At 34.0% G+C, this 18578-nt stretch overlaps 1 long non-coding RNA gene across 1 annotated transcript in view; it reads right to left on the reverse strand.

Annotated features, from left to right (window-relative positions):
- Positions 1 to 905: 905 nt before the first annotated feature.
- LOC148311519 (uncharacterized) overlaps positions 906 to 18578 on the reverse strand; it is a 28954-nt gene continuing 11281 nt past the window's right edge. Inside the window, exons 2-4 of the long non-coding RNA XR_015837232.1 lie at positions 4828 to 4882; positions 3530 to 3618; positions 906 to 997 (exon numbers count right to left, since the gene is read on the reverse strand). This is a non-coding gene — a long non-coding RNA (uncharacterized LOC148311519). The remainder of the gene's footprint in view (positions 998 to 3529; positions 3619 to 4827; positions 4883 to 18578) is intronic.

Here is an 18578-nt window from a genome sequence, read left to right on the forward strand (position 1 = left end):
TAGGTTTTTTTTGCATTTTTGGACTAAGTAGAGTCCGTACTTAGTCCGTAAATGCAAAAAAAAACCTACTATAAAAAAATGTCCCTTACTGTGTTTTAAATTTGGACAGCCGAGTTGTGACTAAGATCGAGTTGTGATCTCTTCGTTCCTCAAAAAGTCAAACCACCGCAATCGAAGGGAATAGAAGAATACGGAAGAGGCCTATATGCAGCAGAAGAGGACGGAAGGAGTAAAAGACAGGATAATCAAAATATCTTCTTACATGTGGTACCCCATCGTAGTAGCATTTCTGCAATTCGTATGCGATTTCACACACATCACCTCCATCTAAAAAAAATCAATGCTTAATACTCTACATAACTGAAATATATAATTGAACATTTCAAAGACACTCATTTTTCATAGCTCCTACAATGTTTAATTCATCCCAGAAAGACTACATCGTAGTCGTACAGGAGACAGTGGCCAAGTGCATTTTTTTCGAATATTTTTTGCAGATACTTTGTTCAGATAGCTAGCAAGTTGTCATTCGGAGTTAACGTATTCGCTACGTAATGCACAATAAAAACAACATTTAGGAGTTTTTTAAATATTTTTTTTTTTTATTAAAAAATTCCGCCTCCGTGGTGTAATGGTCAGCACGCTCGGCTACCGTTCTGGAGGACCCGGGTTCGATTCCCAGGGGGGGTAAGAATAAAAATGAGTGATTTTTTCACTGTAATATTTATTCAATAGTACCCTGGACTGGTACCTGAAGCAGAGGGCTGATCACCTTTCCTTCATGTGTAAGCGATCAAGATAACACTACGTTTATATGACGCAGTGCCCTATGCACCATTGGGGTGCGGATAAGGGTTGTATTATTATTATTATTATATTTGAAGTATCACTTACGCTTTTGCCCACATCCATACAGGGTTTCATGAAAACCTTCTTTCACATCCTGCGGGAGCGTGGACTCCATTAGATCGAAATCGACTACTCCATCCTCTGATAACTGAAACACATTGAAAGATTTATAAATTCAGTCATTTTCGAGATATGCTCGTGACAAAAATACTCATAAACATAAAGTAAAGAAGTAAATACATAAAAGGAACCAAATAAAATTCTCCTTTTATGGAGTGAGGCAATTGGCATTCATAAAAGAAACTGTGAATGCAGAAGTTTACCAAAAAATAGGAAGAGTATTTCACTCACTCCTTTCAAGAACGTCATAAATCAAAAAACTTTATTTTCCAGGAGAACGTTTTTAAACTTAAAAATATAATACAATGTTTTAAAAATAAATATCAAGCCACTTACTGAACTTTTAACTATGCAACAGATCTTTTTAAGTAAAACCTGAAGGTTTTTTCTCCATTTGAAAAATATTTAGTTTATTAAAAGAAATAATTAAACAATACATTTTCTTCAAAATGTAAAAACAACACTTTCTGCCCTGTAGCGGGTAAATATTAAGTTAAAAATATGCCACTTTTGCTGAGATAAAGTACATTTTCTGGGCATTCCGAAAACACGCACAATTGAAAATTGACGATTTTTGATTTATGACGTTCTTGAAAGGAGTGAGCGATTTACTATCGTCGATAAAAACGCACAATTCCTATATTTCCGAGTGTATTTTCCAAGATGACTCAACACCGTGTCACCGAGCGAAAACAGTATGTAAGAAACTTAAAAGTATGATATATATATATATATATATATATATATATATATATATATATATATATATATATATATATATATATATATATATATATATATATATATATAGTGAAACCTCTATCTATAGTTTTTAAAGGGACCTATTGAAATTAACTATGAATGCGGGAAACAATGAAAGCGGGATTAAGAAGTTTAAACACAAGGAGATGCTATTGAGTGAAGATACCGTCCTCCCAATCTGAATAACCATTAGTTGGTTCAAATTTTAAGAGGAAATGGCTTAGATGTAAATAAATGTATTTATTTTTTTAAAAATACAAACTTGAACAGAACCGAAAAAAATATTAAGTTTATTGTTTATTTTAAATAATCTGTGATTGCGATTTGTTTTCTTTTACTCTTTCATTTCCGTAAGTCAACAGTATATTTTCATATTATTTTTTAACATCTCATCAAAGATGAAGAAGAATATGGAAGTCTGGGCATTTACGGGGCTGACGACCGTCATCGTCTGGTTTAAGTGATCACTTTACACACGTGTAACATTCACCAATTCTACCCATTATTGACAACCACACTACTCAAATTCTTGGAAGTTCTATATATATGAACCAATTTAGAAACCTTGTTCTTGAATCACTAGAACTTCACTAGAGACATCTATTGGTGGGATGTAAAGAAGCTTTTTATTAAGCAGAAACTTTTATATTAGTATGTGAGGTCCAAATCCTGGATTATAATCACACACATGAGAAACGCCAGAAAATTCCAATTTCATTTTTATTTAAGCTGATAATTTGACCAGATAATTTATTTACAACATTTTGAGTGTGTCCAAATACTTGTTCACAAAATCTGGATTATCTCCAATTACAGGAGTTATTTTCATATTATTTTTTAACATCTGAGATGTTAAAAAATAATATGAAAATAACTCCTGTAATTGGAGATAATCCAGATTTTGTGAACAAGTATTTGGACACACTCAAAATGTTGTATATTTTCATCTTTGCAAATAATTTTTGTATCGGCATTGAAAGAGCGTAGAAGAAAGTTTTCAATCTTTCAAAGAGTGTGCATGCTTCTTAAAATAAAAGTACAGACAGCGGCTCCTCGTCATCAATATTGACCTCTCCTGCTATATCCGCCAACCTTGCGTCACATAGGTTTTCGATAGTTTCCATCCCACACGTTGGAATATTGTTATCGAATGTAACAAAATTGAGGAGAATGTGATAAAAAACAGCCAAAATATGTCAAATATGCAGTTAATTCAAACGATGAATGCGGTAAAATGGCGATAGAGAAACGATCTATGCAATATATTTTTGTATGAAATGCATTCGGGGTAGAAGAAATAAACAATACATCCGGGAAAACAATTATTTTAGGAACGACAGATAGAGGTTTCACTGTTTATGGTATATTATTTATATATCACCCACTCCTTTCAAGAACGTCATAAATCAAAAATCGTCAATTTTCAGTTGTAAATGTTTTCGGAATGCCCAGAAAATATACTATATCCCAGCAAAAGCAGCATATTTTTAACTCAATATTTACCCGCTACAAGGCAGAAAGTCTTGTTTTTGCATTTTGAAGAAAAAGTATTGTTTAATAATTTTTTTAAAAATACTAAATATTTTTCAAATGGAGAAAAAACTTTTAGGTTTTACCTAAAAAGATGTGTTACACAGTAAAAAGTTCATTAAGTGGCTTGATATTTATTTTTAATGCATTGTATTATGTTTTTAAACATTAAAAACGTTCTCCTGAAAAATCAAGTTTTTTGATTTATGACGTTCTTGAAAGGAGCGAGCGATATGTAAACACATAAAAATAATATGAATATTCTTACAACGTTAAAATACTGCATAACGCATTTCATATAACACTTGAAATCGTGATCTGTTGAAAAATCTCCCTGGTTGGCTTTGTCGATTAAATCTGAAAGAAATATTAATTGCATTTTTTTTATTTACATAAACTGTTAACATTTTTTAAAAATAAACATATTTAAATTATATTATTTTTTGACGGAAGTCTGGGCATTTACGGGGCTGATGACCGTCATAGGCTGGTTTAAGTGATCACTTTACACACGTGTAACATTCACCAATTATACCCATTATTTACAACCACACTACTCAAATTCTTGCAAGTTCTATATATATGAACCAATTTAGAAACCTTGTTCTTGAATCACTAGAACTTCACTAGAGACATCTATTGGTGAGATGTAAATATTATTCTTCATCTTTGATGAGATGTCAAAAAATAATATGAAAATAACTCCTGTAATTGGAGATAATCCAGATTTTGTGAACAAGTATTTGGACACACTCAAAATGTTGTATATATATATTTTTTTTTTTTTAAATGATGAAATATACTTTAATTTCATCCTTCTTTTTCAATTTGTAAGGATTAAAATAATATTTACATATCATCAAAAATAAGGATGAAAGTAGACTGAATGTAGTCGATATACAATCTCTCGATGCATGTACGGTAAAACAATGAATGATTAATGTCCGAATAACGAAATAAGGAAGGAATGCAATGAGAGAAGCATTATTGATAAAATTAAGATTAGAGATCCGTGGAACAATCGAGTGTAGAAAGAACGGTAAAACAAATGAGCCAAATGTTGGATAGAAGCAGAGAAAGATCGAGAATAACTTGGTAAGACTTAAGATCAAGTATTTCAATTAATCAAAAGTAATCGAATCTGAAGCCGGGATTATCAGCAAGTATATATGAATTTTCGTCCGCCTCCGTAGTGTAATGGTCAGCACGCTCGGCTACTGTTCTGGAGGTCCCGGGTTCGATTCCCAAGGGGGGTAAAATAAATACAAGTGATTTTTTCACTGTAATATTTATTTAATAGTACCCTGGACTGGTACCTGAAGCGGAGGGCTGATCACCTTTCCTTCATGTGTAAACGATCAAAATAACACTGCGTTTATATGACGCAGTGCCCTATGCACCATTGGGTGCGGATAAGGGTTTTATATTTATATATATATATAAATGAAAAGGTATATGAATAGTTATGGAAGAGGCAAGGAATTTTTGCAAGCTCTCTGCTTACCCCTCTGGAAAGCGGTGTGTGGTTGGTAAACTGAAATAGATATGATCAAATTTTAAACTTACCCTTATAGTCACCGCAAGCGGCATGCATGGCAGGAATGACTTCTTCCAGACCTCCCTGTGATAAACACAATGGATTATACATGTGTGTAGGTGTATTTATTTATTTGGAAAACCAACAGAATATTCACGAAAGATAACAAAATATAATACAATTAAATAAAATAAAATTCCAATTACAGGTTTTCACTTCAAAATAATAAAAAAAGTAAAGTATAAGTATAACCATATAGCAATGTAATAAAAAAGTAAATTATAACCATATAGCAATGTGCAAGAGGGTGTGTGTGTGTGTGTGTGTGTATATATATATATATATATATATATATATATATATATATATATATATATAATAATAATGTGTACTGTACTGAATGCAGTCGAAATGCGATCGCTCAGACGAATTTGTGGCAAAACGATGTTTGATAGATGTTCGAATGATGAAATAAGCAAAGAATGTTAGGCTGAGATAAGCATTATCGATAAAATTAAGAAAGGTGTGTTGAGATGGTTTGGACATGTGGAGCGTATGAGTGAAGAAAGAACGGTTAAACAAATTTATGAGGCGAATGTAGTTGGAAAAAGAAGCAGAGGACGACCGAGGAAAACTTGGCACAATCAGGTTTGTCAAATACTTGAAAGCGGCCGGGTCAGGAGTCGTAATAATCGTCGGGTATGTATGAGGAGATGCATGAATGTAGAAGAGGCAAAGAATGTTTGCAAAGACCGAGTTGTTTGGCGTTCGATTCTCTCTGCCTACCCCTGCGGGGAAGCGGCGTGATGGTTAGTTAGTTAGTTAGTTTTATTCATATTTAAAGCATTTACTTTGTGGTTAGTCATTTTTACTTATTTATTTTTTTACATTTAGAATCTTATTTTATTTTTGGAATCAAATCTTAACTTAAAATTAATCAAAAAATGATAAAAAATATTTACTATAACCAGAGAACAAAAAAACTTATACAACTGTATACATACGTGAACAGTAGTTGCCAAAAGGCATGCTACAACAGCGAAAATGATGAATCTCATAATTTAAGACCACGTTAGATCGACACAGTATAAACCATCTGAATGAAAAGATTTTTTATATTTTTCACCTATATATTGCATTTTCACCGTGTAATCTGCAAGGTTATTATTACAAGTCACATGCAGAATGAATGTGGGCTCAAGTAAGTCGCAAAATAAGTAAATATTTTATTTATTGTTTCGGCATTAACTTTGTGGTAAGACATGTTACAATGATTAAAGAAAACACTTGTTTTTTACCACTTGAGTTTTATTATAGACTACATGTTTCAGAAGTTGAACTTCCATCATTCAGGTCTGTATAATAACTGTATATATCGTAGCCATCCAGGAGAAAGTGACCGAGTGCATTGTTTTACAAAAACTTGATCATTGACTATTTGATATCTTACTAGCTTAATATTGCCCTGAAAAAATCCAAAAGGATTTTAAATTTGGAAGTATATTGACTTGTTAAAAATGATTAACTGCATTGGTGTTTATTTTCTTGCTAAGCAATAGTGACTTAAATGGGCCTCCTGAACATTTCACGTTTTGGTAGTTGGTCACTTTCTCCTGTACGACTACGATATGGTTATTATACAGACCTGAATGATGGAAGTTTAACTTCTGAAACATGTAGTCTATAATAAAACTCAAGTGGTAAAAAACAAGTGTTTTCTTTAATCATTGTAAGTTTATTTAATAATTTATTGTGGACTTCTTAGTGCTCACGAATGGTGCACAAGCCACCGCGTAGAGTCGACACAGTGTTTATTTGACGAATGTGCGATAAAACAATGTATGATACTCGTAGATATTCGAACGGTGTTATAAGGAAAGAATGCTAAGCTGAGATAAGCATTATCGATAAAATTAAGAAAGGTGTGCTGAGATGATTTGAACGAGTGAGGAATGAACGGTAAAATGAGTATATTAGGTGAATGTAATTGGGAAAGGAAGCAGAGGAAGACCGAGAAAAACTTGGCACGATCAGGTATGTCACACAGATATGTCAGGTCATGAGTCGAAATAATCGGCGGGTATGTATGAATAGATGCATGAATGTGTAAGAAGTGAAGAATGTTTTTAAAGACAGAGTGGTGTGGCGTTCTTTTCTTTCTTCCTACCAATTGGAGATAGTCCAGATTTGTGAACAAGTATTTACACACTCAAAATGTTGTTTGTTCATATTTATTTATTTTACATGTTGTGTCGGGTTGTGGTCCCGTGGTAAGTGTTGCGGACTCCAAAGTCAGAATTTCTCGGTTCGAACCCCTCTACCGCAATTAGATACCTATTTCAAATAATGAGTTGCTTAGGCTCACAGAAATTGTATGAAATTGAAATATTTGTGTAAATAATAAAATAATTGTCCGCCTCCGTAGTGTAATGGTCAGCACGCTCGGCTACCGTTCTGGAGGTCCCGGGTTCGATTCCCAAGAAGGGTAAAATAAACATAAGTGATTTTTTCACTGTCATATTTATTCAATATTACCCTGGACTGGTACCTGAAGCGGAGGGCTGATCACCTTTCCTTCATGTGTAAACCATCAAGATAACACTGCGTTTATATGACGCAGTGCCCTATGCACCATTGGAGTGCGATAAGGGTTTTATTATTATTATTATTAAATAATAAAAACACAAATATTTATCTTTTTTTTTAAATAATAATAATTATTAAAATTGTTTACTCGTATTGAAAACCACTGGCTGACACATTGATTTTTCTTTTCATGTTTCAAGATGTCAAGTCATTCATTTTTTCTAGCAGACAAATGATAATTTATCATTTACAGTAATATAACGTATTACAAAAATATACGTTATTATATTAATAGATTTTATTTATACTCACACATACAAAATCCACCAGTAATTGTTTAATATGATATTAACTTGACTTTGACGACTTAACTTAATATTAAATATTATTTATAACCAAAGATGACACAAAGGAATTTTTTAAAGATGATGTCACTTAATATATGTCTGTGTGTGTGTGTGTGTGTGTGTGTGTGTGTGTGTGTGTGTGTGTGTGTGTGTAGCAAATTTGTGAGGCGAATGTGGTGAGTCCCTGAGGCGCAGGAGTGCTTCACCTAACCTTGCCTTGATGTAACGTAAGTAACGATCAAGATAACACTGAGTTTATATGCTGCAGTCGCCTATGCACCATACGGGTACGGATAAGGGTTTGAAGACGAAAACGCCATCACGCCGCTTACCCGCAGGGGTAGGCAGAGAGAAACGCCACAACACTCTGTCTTTGCAAACATTCCTTGCCTCTTCTACATTCATGCATCTCATCATACATACCCGACGATTATTACGACTCCTCACCAGGCCGCCTTCAAGTATTTGATATACCTGATTGTGCCAAGTTTTCCTCGGTCTTCTTTTTCTAACTATATATATACAGTATATACAGTATATATATATATATATATATATATATATATATATATATATATATATATATATATATATATATATATATATATATAATACACTGCGGCAATACGATGCAGCGCCCTATGCACCATCGGATGCAGATAAGGGTCCAAAGAAAAAGAAGAAGAAGCCAAGAAGGACTACCTTAATTGTAGTATTATCTCGTGCAGAAAAATAAAATGGTGATATGACCCTCGCAACGCCGCGCCATCTTGGTTCAACCCTTACCCGCCCTTAACCCTTCACGCTGCACTGCGCACTGGTGCATAATTCAGGGAGGGTCGGGAAGGGTGGGGGCCAACTGCAAGGGTGCGAGGTGCAAGGGTGGTACGTCATCACAATATCGTCATATTGTTTTACCGTACAATTGAAATATAGTAGAGAAAAATATAGTACAGATGATTTCGTATATTTGGGTAGTATGTTTTCTAGGGATGGAAAGATTGATAAAGACATAGAAAGGAGAGTGAATGCTGGGAACAAAGTGAATGGTGCACTGAAATCAGTTATAGCAAATAAAAACTTATCAGCGGTAGCTAAACTGGCAGTGCACAACGGTGTCCTGGTTCCAACTCTAATGTATGGAAGTGAAACATGGAGTGAGCAAAAGAAGGATGAAAGTAAACTGAATGCAGTCGAAATGCGATTCACAAGGAACTGTCACGAGAGGTGGTATCATACATGATAAAAATAATGAAGGGCATTGGTAATATAAACCAAAGTAGGACACAAAATGCCGAACCCTCTTCTAGTGGAATGGAAGGTCTGCTGACGACAGTCAACAGTCCGCCTTCTCCTAAGGAGTGCAACGTGGTTTCCTCACGGAAATGATCAAATGCTGACAAGTTCCTAATTGGCCCACACTAGATTATCCCTCCTGTTCCCAACACAGATTCAAATAAAACACATTTCATTAGTTAGAAGAAACTAAAATCGTGTTATGAATATTAAAAGCATTAACTTTGTGGATCATATTAATATATTTATTTTGAATAATAAAAAGACTTTGTATTTTGATCCACTCACATTTTTATTAACTAACTAGTTTTGGCAACAACCTGTTGCCCTCTTCAGGGTTAAATTTATGACTAAACCATAAATTAAACCGTAAATAAAATGAACAGTCAGATATATTTATTTTGAGAAATAAAAAGACTTTGTATTTTGATCCACTCACATTTTTACTAACCAACTAGTTTCGGCAACAACCTGTTGCCCTCTTCAAGGTTTAATTTATGACTTAACCATAAATTAAAGCGTAAATAAAATTAACAGTCATAAATCAAACTCTGAAGAGGGCAACAGGTTGTTGCCGAAACTAGTTGGTTAATAAAAATGTGAGTGTTCAAAACACAAAGTTTTTTTATTTCTCAAAATAAATATGGAACAAAAATCCACTAAATGGTCTATAAACCTTGTACAAATACAATAAGCAAGGTAGATAATAAATGCAGTTTCCATCTAAAAAAATAAAAATAAAATTTATTATTATTTTCACATATCCATGGTTCGAGATCAGGTTGTAAAGCATACAGGATGAATGGGTCGTTAGTTACCTATGCTTTAGTTTGATATGCCTACATATGGGGGTGGGTCGGTAGGGCGCCACTCATGACCCACCTCACTCAAATTATGCGCCACTGTGCATGAAAAACAAAGCCGTACCTCGGCGCCATTTTACGCTGAAAGACGAATGGGTGACGCTGATTTGTGCTAGTGTGTGGCCTTTGTGCGCTTTGTAGTGGTGTTAATACCACGTAATGCAGTTTCTACACCACCCATGAAATATTTAGTAATCGCGCATCAGTACTCAGAAATCAAGCAATGGCAAATGCTGACAAGGTCCTGATTATACCACACTAGATTATCCCTCCTGTTGCCAACTTAGATTAAAGGAAAACAGGTTCTATTTATAATTTATATTTGAAAAAATAAGTTTATAATTTTCCATTTTAGAATTAAAATATAAATTTCACAATTACTATAAATATTTTATTTTTTGACATCTCGTCAAAGATGAAGAAGGATATGGAAGTCTGGGCTCACTTTACACACGTGTAACATTCACCGATTCTACCCATCATTGACAACCACACTACTCAAATTCTTGGACGTTCTATATAAATGAACCAATTTTGAAACATTGTTCTTGAATTACTAGAACTTCATTTGAGACATCTATTGGTGAGATAAAAAGAAGCTTTTTATTGAGCAGAAACTCTTTAATTAGTATGTGAGGACCGAATCCTGGATTATAATCACACGCATGAGAAACGCCAGAAAATATCATTTTCATTTTTATCATTTAAGCTTATAATTTGACCAGATAAAAAAAAATATGAAAAATACTCCTATAATTGGAGATAATCCATATTTGTGAACAAGTATTTGGATACACTCAAAATGTTGTATTATCAATTCATGTCACAAATCGTCGTATGATTTTTAGGTCCTAATTTTCCGAGTAGGATGTCATTACAAACCCCTCTCGCATAGTCATAGTAACATAATAAATTAGCCTAGCGAGTGATACGAATACAAGATCAAATCCAAAGTGTGAACTTTATAATAAGTACTGTGTTTTTCAGTCAGTGGCTTTACAGACCATGTCCGCGCGCGGAGCTCGGAATAACTCATTGCCTTATTATGGCTCGCATATCATCCACATGGCCAAGAGACGTCTTCGAGTGCGCGTGACTTACAACTTAGGGACATCAAACACCAAACGACATCTGTGAAGAGCTTTTGTAATCACTGCGACGTGACGTGCATACGCCAAATGAAATTTGAATAAAATCAAAGGATTTTTGTCCTTAATTTGATTCTGAGTATTTATTTATCGACAAGTGACTGCCAAATCTTACATAACTAATAAAACAATCCTTTGAGGCGACATATTCGATAACCCGTTACATAATTTTCTTTAAAACCAGGTAAAATTTAACTTTATTAATTTTTTTGCTTAAAACACCGTTTCTGTATTGAAAAAAATAAGTTTTTCTTCGAAATAAATATATGGTTTTTAAATTAAAATTAAATTATTCAAAGGTATAGAATTAGAAAAAAAATATAAAAATATGTTTTCGATTTATATTGGTTTAAATTTTTTGCTTCTTTCATGATCAGTGTCCTCCCCAGCTCTATGGTTCGCTCGTCTCTTCAGCCGCTATAGCGATTAAGCCGCATGTCGGAAATATTTTTTTCAATGTAGTTTAAGCGGGGTCGTTCTCTGCGATTTATTCGTACATCCTGCATCCCCGCAGAAGATGTCAGAGAGAAAAGAACGCCAAACCGATCTGTCTTTGCAAACAATCGTCTCCTCTTCCACTATAATGCATCTCCTCATACATCTTCTACGTTCTCCATTTTCGCTCCCTAGGTGGAGCATATGGCCAAGACGTCTCTAAGTCACTATGTCACCCGCCATCTTCTTGGCTTCCTCCCAGGTCACTCCGGCATCTCGAAGTACCGCTGAGTATAGTCTGTGAATGGTAGTAAGCCGAAATCCTCGGGGTTGGAAGAAGAGACATGAGGGGTTAATGCACTCAGGTGGTATTCTAAGGACATGTCCCAACCATGTCCACCTTCTCCTCTTTAGGACTTCCAGTATGAGAGGCTGTTGGGTTCTTCTCCAACATACAAACCCAACTCCTAACTTGACCACATCCCTTTTTTACCCCAAATATCAAGCGCTAAATAACAATGAACCCGCTTCACCAGCTCGCCAGTTCTGCTAGCTCACTTTTCGGCTATCGTGTCAGATATGTATAACAAATATAAAGATATATAATATATATATACATACCATACATAACCTGCATGAATAAGCGAGTAATGTGGTTGGTGTAGCGGCCTGAATTAAAAGCCGGGCGCGAAACGGATAGATCGTAAATTAGCCATCAAACGCGTGAATGTTTACCCATCGCCAGCTTCTGGGCTGATGCATCAGCCAACCGAAACGTTGATGTTTGCTTATTTCATATCGCTCACTCCTTGTTGAAAGGAGTGACCTCATACATAAAAAAACGTGATTTTTCAGAAGATCGTTTTTAAAGTTTACCATAAGAGTATAATAAAATGTATTCAAAATAAATATCAAGCCACTTATTGAACTTTTTACTGTGCAACAGATCTTTTTAGTTAAAACCTGAAGGTTTTTTCTCCATTTGAAAAATAATTATATAATTAAAAATAATTCAACAATACCTTTTCTTTAAAATGCAAAAACAACATTTTCTGCCCTGAAGCGGGTAAATATTAAGTTGAAAATATGCCGCTTTTGCTGGAATATAGTACATTTTCTGGGCATTCCGAAATCATGCACAACTAAAAATTGACGATTTTTTATATATGACGTTGTTGAAAGGAGTGAGCGATATGTAGTTTATTATAAATACCTGGAAGAGGGACGGGAGGGAGGAAAAGGGGAAAAGGGAAAGATCAGAGCTCAAGTTCAAGACAAATTATGCAAAAATTGGGACACACAACGTGTCTCAAATTTAACCATATCTGCTGCCTATGTGGATCTTTTGGAGTCCACAAACTGACTCCAGGCTTTTCTGTCGGCCGTCAGGTATTTTCAGTCGATCTAAACGCTTCTTTTATCCAATCAAAATGTCCGAGTACAGCCTGAATTCGGTAGTTTCGCTAGTCTAGTGGCGTCACCCTCGCTGGGTCGCAGCAGGGCTCCGAACCCGCGCCATCCTACAAACAAGGCCGGCAAGCCAACCACTCGGCCACGGCTTTGATGGCGCCGGCACCTATAAATCTCCAGCCTCCCGGATCGCTCGCCGCTGCTGATTGATATTTAACTCACATGTCCTTAGACCAGTGGCGGTACGGAAATCGGTGTGGATAATTGTGGAGGTTACATTTCCATCTCCAGGCTCGTAATATAAACTTAAATACTAATAATTATCTGTTCTACAAATAAGCGGACAATGTCCGCTTTCGTAGTGTAATGGTCAGCTCACTCGGCTACCGTTCTGGAGGTCCCGGGTTCGATTCACAGGGATGGTCTAAGTATACGTGATTTTTTCACTCTAATATTTATTCAATATTACCCTGGACTGGTACCTGAAGCGGAGGGCTGATCACCTTTCCTTCGTGTGTTAACAATCAAGATAACACTGTGTTTATATAATGCAGTGCCCTATGCACCATTGGGGTGCGGATAAGGGTTTGAATTTTTTTTTAAATATGACAGTCGTCAGCCCCGTAAATACCCAGACTTACATATTATTCTTCATCTTTGATGAGATGTCAAAAAATATTATATAAATTTAAATCAATAGTAAGATTTTTTTATTGTTTTTAATACGCCACGTAAGTCAGTGGATAGCTAGCTGATAGAGGTTTCAGCGTTAGCAGGTGTGTGCTTAGAATCGTCAGCAACGCAATTATTTCCTCCAGTTTATAGAGAACTAAGCAATAGGTACTTGATAATTGTAATTCTAGTCCACGTGTCACTCACTTTATAGCTTCATCAATGCACACCTACTTACTGCAAAGGTGTACTTATTCCGTACGTTCTGTTAAATATTAACAAGGTCGTTTAAAGTGTATGTAGGCACTTAATTTTGTTATTTATTGATTCGGCATTAACTTTGTGGAATGACAAATTGATTTTTTTATTAAACACTTGAATATACCACTTTAATGAGTTTTATTTATTTATATATACCCCTAAATATATAAATAAATATTTTTTTTGTTAGTTTTAATTTGTACCAGAAGATGAAAACGTACGTTTTATAAACTAGTAGTATATTTATATAAATAAAACTCATTACAGTGTTTAAACTTAATTTTGTATAAAATTTTGACATCTCATCAAAGATGGAGAAGAATATGGAAGTCTGAGCATTTACGGGGCTGACGACCGTCGTAGGCTGGTTTAAGTGATTACTTTACACACGTGTAACATTCACCAATTCTACCCATTATTGACAACCACACTACTCAAATTCTTGGATATTCTGTATATATATGAACCAACTTCGAAACATTGTTCTTGAATCACTAGAACTTCGCTGGAGGCATCTATTGATGAGGTGAAAAGAAGCTTTTTATTGAGCAGAAACTCTTTTATTAGTATGTGAGGTCCGAATCTTAGATTATGTCACATACATGAGAAACGCCAGAAAATATCATTTTCATTTTCAAAAATCTGGATTATCTCTAATCAATTGGAGATAATCCAGATTTTTTAACAAGTATTTGGACACATTAAAAATGTTGTAACTTAATTTTGTCATCAATTTTTAATTTATGTTTTTTTTTTTTATTTTATATACCTTTCAGATCGTGGTCTATCACTTCGTTATTCCCAAGAAAGAACACTTTCCATTCCTCGCCATTACACATCATTCTACATTAATTCAGTATAATAATGTGGATTGCTTATCTCAAAATTCATGGAAATCCACATTACACACTGAAATACCCACCATTATATGTACCCCTTGACCTTATAGCAATTACTGTTAGTATATAATGACATTTTGTAAATATTTTTAGTCAAAGTTTGATAATATCTTAATAAGACGAAACGCGTCACGTATCAACACATACTTATATGGAAGTAAAAGTAGAATTCAATCCAATAACCGTGTTTAATTTTGGATATATTACCCAACAATTCAACATGGAATTCTACCAACTGTACTGTCTGCAGTTACAATAAATAAATTATGGGTACAATTAAGAATTTTACACCACCGCCTCCGTAGTGTAATGGTCAGCACGTTCGGCTACCGTTCTTGAGGTCCTGGGTTCGATTCCCAAGGGGGGTAAAATAAATATAAGTGATTTTTTCACTGTCATATTTATTCAATATTACCCTGGACTGGTACCTGAAGCGGAGGGCTGATCACCTTTCCTTCATGTGTAAACGATCAAGATAACACTGCGTTTATATGACGCAGTGCCCTATGCACCACTGGGGTGCGGATAAGGGTTTTATTATTATTATTATTATTAAGAATTTTAGTATTGAGATGGTTAGGACATATGGAACGAACGAGTTAGGCAAGAACAGTTAAAAAAATCTATCAGTAAAACATCTTTATTTTAGTACTTTTAATCTTGTAATTATTAAAATCATTTTATAAATATGTTTAGGCAGTGTTTGATAATGTCTTAAGACGAAACGCGTCACATATTATCAAAAATATTTAAATAAAAGTAACATTCAATCCAATAACCGAGTTTAATTTTGGATATATTACCCAACAATTCTATTCATAATGTGAGTATTATGAGATGAGATCTCAGCCTTACATTATTTCCCTATTTCATCGTTCGAACATCTATCAAATACCGTTTTGCCGCACAGAGCCTGAGAGGTCGCATTTCAACTGCGTTCAGTCAGATAATATAAGTTGACCTGTGTCGTAAGATGATAGAGTCACGTTCGAGAATTTAAACATATATTTAATGAACAATTAGTCGAAATGAACGTAATTTTATTCACGTCACGCATCATATGAGGCTTCGTATGAGTATTCTCACGAAAGCTTCTTTAAATATAATTAAATCAATAAAGAGCTTTATTTAAAACACAATTCGAAGCTTCGATGACTTTCCGTGAACACAAACCGCTTAATAAATCTTTCTTTGCGGTTGCTATAACTATTATTGAATTCATTGTAGACCGTTTAAGGCTCAGTTTTTTAAATAAGAACTTCCAAGAATTTGAGTAGTGTGGTTGTCATTAATGGGTAGAATTGGTGAATGTTACACGTGTGTAAAGTGATCACTTAAACCAGCCTATGACGGTCGTCAGCCCCGTAAATGCCCAGACTTCCATATTCTTCTCCATCTTTGATGAGATGTCAAAAAAAATATGAATAAATAAATAATTCATATTATTTATTGACATCTCATCAAAGATGAAGAAGAATATGGAAGTCTGGGCATTTAAGGGTATTAAGCCCCGTAAATGCCCAGACTTCCATATTCTTCTTCATCTTTGATGAGATGTCAATAAATAATATGAAAATAACTCCTGTAATTGGAGATAATCCAGATTTTGTGAACAAGTATTTGGACACACTCAAAATGTTGTAAATAATTCATTATTGACCCTTCTAGACCCAGATCTGATTCGAGTGAAAACTAATAGCAGAGGAAGACCGAAGAAAACTAGGCATTATCAAACATTTCATGTACTCGAAAGTGGTATAAGATATATCAACCAACATTTTTAGTACGATGCTATAAACGTCAATCTTTCCTAGTCATTTTTTCTCAACTTTATAAAATTAAACATCTTTGTTTTAACCACTTTTTTATACATATATATAGTGCCACAAGAAAACATAACATTCAAGAAAACATAAAAATTCAGGAAAACCTCAGTTTAGTTTTATGCACACGTTTCATTATTGCAACAATGTATTAGGTATAAATGGAAATCATTAAGTAAATTATGTGTATTAGGAATAGTATAATATCGAATTTATATTATTACAAGTCATTAAATTGCTTGAATGAAATAAATTACATGAAATCTTTGAACACCAAGGTCTGAAATCAGTGTTTATTTTGTCATATCATGTCATATATTATCTAATTGAAGTATTATTTATCATCACATCACGTGAATGTAATATATTGTTTTAACACGTCATCTTACCAGAAATCTTAATATGAGGTTGCATAGCCAGTGGCTTTTATCGTAAATGAAAAAAAATCAATATTTTTTGAAAAATTATATAATGAAAACGGTATTTTCTAATTAAAACAGGAAAATTATAATCGTATTATTTTCCACTCTGGGAAATACCTGAAAATATAAAAATTTTACTAGTTATTTTATTCACATTATGAGTGTGTTCAAATACCTGTTCACAAACCTGAGTTGGCTCTATTTATGAGTAATTTTTACATTTTTGACTTCTCAACATAGATGAAGAATAATAAAAAGTAAGCGAAGGATATGCAAGTATGTGCATAGATGAGTATTTGGACACACTCAAAATGTTGTGAATAAAAATAACTGGTGAAATTATAAGCTGCATAAAACATTTCAAATCATGTTTTCAGGCGTTTCCCAGTATGTTAAAATAATCCGGGGTTTGTGATCTTGTATACATCCAAATAAAGGGTCTCGGCTTAATAAAAGCTTTCTCAATCCAACCACAGATAGGTCTGAACTCATGTGTATAGTGTGATATGATTAATACATATGTAGAAGTTCCAAAAAATTCAGCAGTGTGGTTGTCAATCATGGTTAGAATAGTGAATGTTGCGCATGTATATTGTGATCACTTAACCAGCCTATAATAGGCCCTAAGCCCTTTTAATACGTAACTTCCAAATTCTTTCTTATCCATGTTAATATGTAAAAAAAAAACTGTTAATTTCCTCTAAATCTCAAAATCTCAGAAATTTTGACAGAAAGTTGCGTTTGATTGCGCTCGTTTTATTTGTTATGAACCTCTTATGTTTTTTTTTTCTAGTGACAGGTAAAAGCTGCCAAACAGGTTAAAAAGATTTCAAAATGTAAATAAAACTCCGTAAATAAAATTAGAGAGAAAGAGATATAAATTTGTGAACAAGGATTTTTTTTTAGATCGGAATTGCATTTATTATTTACTTTGCTTATTATGTACAAGGTTTATGGATCATTTAGTGGATTTTTGTTTCTTCTAGCTAATCAAATATGTTTTTATTTGCATCTGTGTTGGGAACAGGAGGGATAATCTAGTGTGGGTCAAATATAATGTGAACAAGGATTAGGACACATCCAAAATGCTGTGATTTTGTATTTTTATTTAAATAGATAATTTTAGAAAGATAAGAAAGGTGTGTTGAAAAGGTTTGGACATGTGGAACGTATGAGTGAGGAAAGAACGGTTTAACAAATTTATAAGACGAATTTAGTTGGAAAAAGAAGCAGAGGAAGACCAAAAAAACTTGTGTGGTGAGTGGTGTGGCGGTCGATTCTCTCTGCCTACCCCTGCGGAGAAGCGGCGTGATGGTTAGTTAGATTTTTTTAAATATATTATTAGATTAAAACCAATATTTTTAGCTTTTCCATTTTATTTTTATTTGACCAGCGACCGGGTTTCGTCGTTACCGACATCACCAGTCTGATAATGTCGGTAACGACGAAACCCGGTCACTGGTCAAATAAAAATAAAGTGGAAAAGCTAAAAATGTTGGTTTTAATCTAATAATATATTAAAAATGCAATTCCATCACGAAGTGTCAGCGGATAATATAAATAAAAAAAATTTTAAATCAATAATTTACGACCAGAGGCCTACGATTACATTATTCCT

Source organism: Brachycentrus maculatus, unplaced genomic scaffold (assembly GCF_059751285.1).
Source record: "Brachycentrus maculatus isolate JH-2025_06_01 unplaced genomic scaffold, ASM5975128v1 h1tg000061l, whole genome shotgun sequence".
NCBI classification, from domain to species: Eukaryota; Metazoa; Arthropoda; class Insecta; order Trichoptera; family Brachycentridae; genus Brachycentrus; species Brachycentrus maculatus.